Genomic DNA, 6000 nt, shown 5'->3' with positions numbered 1-6000 from the left:
TATCGTCATTTGGAAAAGATGAAAGGTAATTCTGGTAATTTTGATTAAATGTATCTTTGCACAATTAGGATTGATAATACAGAAAGTTGAGTGAAATAAGTGTAGAACAACCAGCTGAAACTTTGATGGATAGCATCTTGTCACCAATATTGTTTTGTGTCTATGGCCAAGAACGTTATCTTTAAATGGCTCTGTGTACCACTCTGAAAGTATAGGCACCTCAGGTGGAAATAATTCCCCCCTTTAGACAATATCCTCAATGTTGGTGTCGTTGTTGTTTAGCCCTGAGTTAGCCCTGATGGAGCAGAACTATGATTAAAGACACTCCAACCGTGGCCATTCGTTTTTTTTTTTTTTCAAGCATATTACACTCTTCACTACATTATTTAATACAGCCTATTTTTAAGACGAGGGGCTATGATTTGAGGGAAACTTAGTTGCTTTTTCTTGCAGGTAAAGCCCCCTTGTTGGTTCAGTGGAAGCAATGCACAATTGGCGGGGCAGTTTGTAATGGAGGTCAGCATCTCCGGTGGATGGGTATGGCTAGGGTAGAAATGTCTTCTACACACTTATTCCGAATGCACCGTTTGACTTTAAACACTGAGACATTACTGCTGCCTGTCGTCTACTTTGCAAAAACCTGAAGAATTTTTATTCTTTGTATTTGATTATTCAATAAGAGCTTGAAACAAGAAGAGCCCATAACTTTCCAAGCCTCCCCAAACTGCACGATGTTAGTGTGATCAATGTTCAATCTGCATTGCTGCCAGTTACTGGCGGTTAGAGGAAAACAATTTGAGTGGAAGACGGATGTTAAAAGATGACAATGACTGATGATAATATCTATGTATGTATATATTTATGTATATATACAAGTGTGCACATGTGTGTATGTGAGAGCAAGAGTTTATGTTTGTAAGTTCATGTTCCCCACCCCCATTTTCTTTCATGTTCATTGGTTATAAACAAAAGTATCACTCTTCATAATGGTGGAAGGTTTTGCCTACAGTCTGCTGCAAAATCCTATCTGGGGTTTCTTGATATGTTTTAGCAGGTTGCAAGATCTTTGTAAACAAAAGGTGTATATTCAGACGATCTCATTTCTATCCAGTTCTATGCCTAGGCTGTTTCATTGTTTATCAGATTGGGTAATTGTTACCTTGCTTGGGAACAAGTGAAGGTTTAGCATCAAGAAGGCTATCTGGCTGTAGAAAAATTGTGTCCCAAATATATTCTGATCTGACACATCCAATTATGGAAAAGTGGATGTTCAAACAATGATTATGATGATGTTTGTCATGTGTGTATGTGTGTATCATAGAAATTATCTAAGCTGTTTATATATGCAGATATACAAACAATACATAAACACACACACATACATAAATGCATTATACAAGTGGTCATCATGTGTGTGTGTGTGTGTGTGTGTGTGTGTGTGTGTGTGTGTGTGTGTGTAAAATGTGTTGGTGTATTACATGCAATGTATTTACACTGTGTAGTGGGTCAGTTCATTTACACAGAATGTAGGCAGTGGAAACTATATATAAATCGCACATCATTAGTTATTGATTCAATGATTTATTTGTTCATTCTATACCCAATTATTTGTTGTGAGTAGTTTTTGTCACCTGCAGTCGACGCAATTGCACCAACCAACTATACACACACGCACGTACATACATATGTGTTCATATATTTATATACATTTGTGTATGTGCCAATGTACATTCAACCACAATGTGAAATGTGTGTTTAAAGTGTAGAGTAAACAGTTTTGATCATGTTCATCTTCAGAGTCGGAAGTTAGCACTTAAAACTGACACGGAGTTGTTGTTTTTTTTTTTTTGCTGTTTTTGCTGTTTTTGTTTTTTGACTAGTTGTCAGCCTTTGGTGAAATTAAACATACATTACATTAAGCTCTTTAATGGAAATCACAAATAGATACAAAAGACAACAGGCTGTAAACTCAATGAACACATACACTTTGTGATGTGTATGGCCCTTGGCTCTTTGTTTCAGTTACGGTGAAACAGCAGCAGCAAAAGGAAGAGAAAAAGAAAGACAAGCAGAAGGAAGGAATTATAAGGGATCTGTAAATCTGGAATTATTAAGGGAAGCCCATGATGGAGGAGTAAAGGTAAATCCTTAGTCAGCCTAATCTCTGACTCTATTTCAATTCTTGGTTGTTGCCATCAGGAAATAACAACTATAGCTTTCCTTACATCAGAAAGCGCTCTTGAAAACTAAATAATATTCAGTTTAAAAATTATTCACTCTCTAAATATGAGATTCTACATCTTGGGTATTTGATGTAAAACAAGAGGCAAGATTCTGTTGAATCAAATCCATGGGACAAGCAAGGTCACTATGCAATCTCGACAGTTTCTCTCTCTTTCTAGCAAATAGTTTTATGTCTAATTAAGAAATCATTGTGCTTGAAAGAAGCTTGGATTACATATAATCTCATTTTATTTTCTCTATGAATTAGTGATCATATCTATATCTTGTTGAAGCAGAGTTTTCTACGGCTGGATACCCTTCCTGCCGGCAACCCTCACTTGTATCTAATATTTATGTATTACCAAAGCATAAATATTAAAAACTTATGTAGGTCATAAAGTTAACCGTTGTGGGGGCTAAAGTTTCTAGTTCTTCCCTCTACAATTTGTCCAAACTCCACCATTTTAAAAAGGTTTATTTACATAAACTGCACAAGTCCACTAGTTTATAGAAGAGGTCTATAGGAGAGTGAATCAATTCCTAAATATGCATCTTACTTACTGATCAACTCAGGATATGATTGGCTGTGAAAGGTAAATTTAACCTTGGAAAAATCTGATCACAGAATGGTACGCTTGTAAACAACATTAAAAGACCTTGTTACTTTGACCATTTGCCTTAAAATGAAAATACAATACTAGTGAAGGGAATAAGAACTTTTTCTATCTACAAGGCCAAGCTTTCTTGATAGCATTTTAAAGGTAAAATGTGTGAAACCAGCATGAAGCCAAACTAGTTCAGACAAAGTATACAGCAGATCTTGCTTCAATCCATTTATATTCCCATTCTTCTGTCCTAACATATACGAAATTTATGTGTGCCTATACTGTTGCAGTGTGTACTTTTGTAGCCACTCTTCCTACCCTGAAGCAGGTATGACATCAGATAGCAAAAATAGAGACACACAGCTTAACAACTGGTACTTATTTAATCAATCCTGAAAGGATGAAAGGTTAAGTCGACCCTATCAGAATTTGAACTCAGCACGTAGCGGTAGACGAAATACCACTAGGCATTTTGCCTAGCGTGCTAACAATTCTGCCAGCTCACCACCTTATAAACCATTAAGCGAGTATTGAAGTCTTTATAAAGCTTATCAAGTATCTGAAGTTTAACCTTCTACAGTGGTTCATTGAATGTCACAATCAATTAGTTGTCTCTAACTTTACATATTTTCAACAAGGCCTGTGATATTTCTTTTTTTAGAAATGCAAATAAATCCTTCCACTCAGTTTCTTGAATTCCCTATTTCCATTAAACTGGTCTTCTTTAAAATGACATTGTATCATTTTATACTTGTCACTGCAATACAATTGTCCAGTGGATTCGATTACACATGCTGGGTCCACTAAGACTGAATAGATACAGGCTACAGTACATTTCTATTATTGAAAACTGTTATATCATTCAACTCTGCCATTTTAGAATTATTTTGTCATAGAAATTAAGAACATGTATGCGAAATGTTATGACAGCATTAAAATCACTCATTAGAAATGCTGTTTAGGCATTAAATTTAAGCCCTAAAATATAATTATATCAATAGAATCAACCATTAACATCTGGTTAATATATCTGATTACACAAAACTAATCTCGAAAGGATGAACGACAGCATGAAATACAAAGCTTTAGAGATTTAATGCTACAGACCTTTAGTCCAATAAATATTGTACCATTTCCATTAACAATAGTATCTTTTTTGGTTATTTACAAGGTCCTAGATTCTCAACAGAGGAACATGTGATGCTTCCTGAAAGATAAAACCAGAAATGAAGTGGAATGTCTTAACACAAGAATTAAATCTTCTCATCCTAGGCTCTTCTTAGCCATACCCCTCCCCACACATAGATTCTCTTGTCTCACCCCCTCTCATCTCGCCTGCTGAGCCATTAGAGAAGCATCTACATGGTCATTCAACATGCTAAAAATAACAACCAAATCCTTTGCAACTCTACTGCCTTCAAGAAAAATTACACATTTGATAATGTGATCATAGAGACGCAAAAATGGGATGGCTCTAGCTGAGCTGGTCTGAGGATGAACAATAAGAGCTCTACTGCATTTCACCTCACATATTCCACATTAAGGGGTTTTCTTTTGTAGGAAATTTTCCCTCTGGAATTCCTTCTTTGTCCACACTTCTTATCCTAGAGATATCGTCCTTCAGATTCCCTGTGGATAGGCCCCAATACACTTCCAATACCATCTATTTCTTTCGCTCTCTCTCTCTAACTCTCTCCCAGCTTTCTTCTCCTTCCAGGGTTGCCAAATATATCTTCTGTAGTTAGACAACTATCTCTGTCCTTCTATTATACTCTAACCACTTGCCTACCACACAACCACTTTCCCCAGTTCCATTCCTTCTCTCAACTAAGAGGTTTTTCTCTTGCAAGTTACTTGGTCACCCCATTGATGCTGGTGCCATGTAAAAAGCACCCAGTACACTCTGTAAATCGATTGGCATTAGGAAGGGCATCCAGCCATAGAAGCCATGCCAAAAACTGACAATTAGAGCCTGGTGGAGCTCTCCAACTTTCCAGCTCTTGTCAAACTGTCCAACCCATGCCAGCATAGAAAACAAGCATTAAATAAATGAAAATGAAGATGATGATGATGATGATGAATATCAGCCACATTTTTATTACCAGTCTGGGAAACCATGTTCCTGATCCTCTAACTTGCTAAAAGAAAAAAAAAAAAAAAATTAAAAAAGCCCTTACTTCTGTTCTCTGTGATTAATATAAGTTTTCTCAAGTGCAAAACCTTTTCTGCAAAGGAGATAGAATTAGTTGCTTACAATAGAACCAGTCCAACACAGGTGCATACTTTATGTCCCTGATGATGATTAAAGGAATATGACATTGTTCCAGAATAGTGAGACGCTATATGACAAAGCTTGTAATGAAGCTCTCTATTAGCAGCAGGAAATTCTAATTTACTGTCCTCAATTGTGATTAATAAACAGTTAAGTAATAATCAATATATTATAACTAGTTATTAAAATACCATTGCTACATAATTAGCTATTGGAATATCATTAATATATATTAGACTATAATATCTACCATACTATATCAGAGCCAAACATATATTCTAATTAAGTCACTTGATTAGTAAAATGCTTCTTGCTAAATGTAATATCAGCTAAAAAATATCAACAAGATCAGATGCTGTTTGATGACATAAAAATGTGTAGAGTGGTGCATGTGCAGTGGCCTGGTGGATGAGGAGGTTATTAGACTTTTTTTTAGAAATAAAGATTCTCAGTTTGAATTATGTCTAGTGTTTCCATCCAGTGTTTTAAATTCTGGTTTTGTCCCCGATAACAGGGGTGGCTGGATCTACCTCAATGCCATAGCAACTGAGGTAGGCAGGTGCAGCCCACCCCAACCTTTGGGCTGGCTGGTGCTAATTCTCCTTTATTATTATGACGTTTTTTTGGAGCCGGATTTTCTAAGTGAAGCATGCCCTTGTTTACCCCCAACCTCTGAACCTGAGACCAAGGCCTCTACTACGGTTTCTAAGAAATGTGATGGAAAACTAGCTCAGGAAGGCAGAGACACTACTCCCTGAAACCCCTTTCGGAGCCCCTATAAATGTAGGAACAATACATTTGATGGCAATTATAGAACAAACTGAAGAAAAAAGAATATTAAAACATTGCAAATATGAGATCAGCAATTTGCAAAATTACATTGTTAGTACCAGGACTGTT

The 6000-nt window shown here is 36.3% G+C and overlaps 1 protein-coding gene across 1 annotated transcript in view; it reads right to left on the bottom strand.

Annotated features, from left to right (window-relative positions):
• LOC106867980 (uncharacterized) overlaps window positions 1–6000 on the bottom strand; it is a 635945-nt gene that overhangs the window by 354924 nt on the left and 275021 nt on the right. The window contains exon 5 of the transcript XR_016243735.1: window positions 3936–4035. The gene's annotated coding sequence lies outside the window, so the exon portion shown is untranslated. The remainder of the gene's footprint in view (window positions 1–3935; window positions 4036–6000) is intronic.

The sequence above is a fragment of the Octopus bimaculoides genome, chromosome 11, assembly GCF_046866305.1.
Source record: "Octopus bimaculoides isolate indiv1 chromosome 11, ASM4686630v1, whole genome shotgun sequence".
Classification (NCBI taxonomy): Eukaryota; Metazoa; Mollusca; class Cephalopoda; order Octopoda; family Octopodidae; genus Octopus; species Octopus bimaculoides.
Note: the sequence above shows the minus strand (reverse complement) of the source record. Positions and strands in the feature narration are given on the sequence as shown.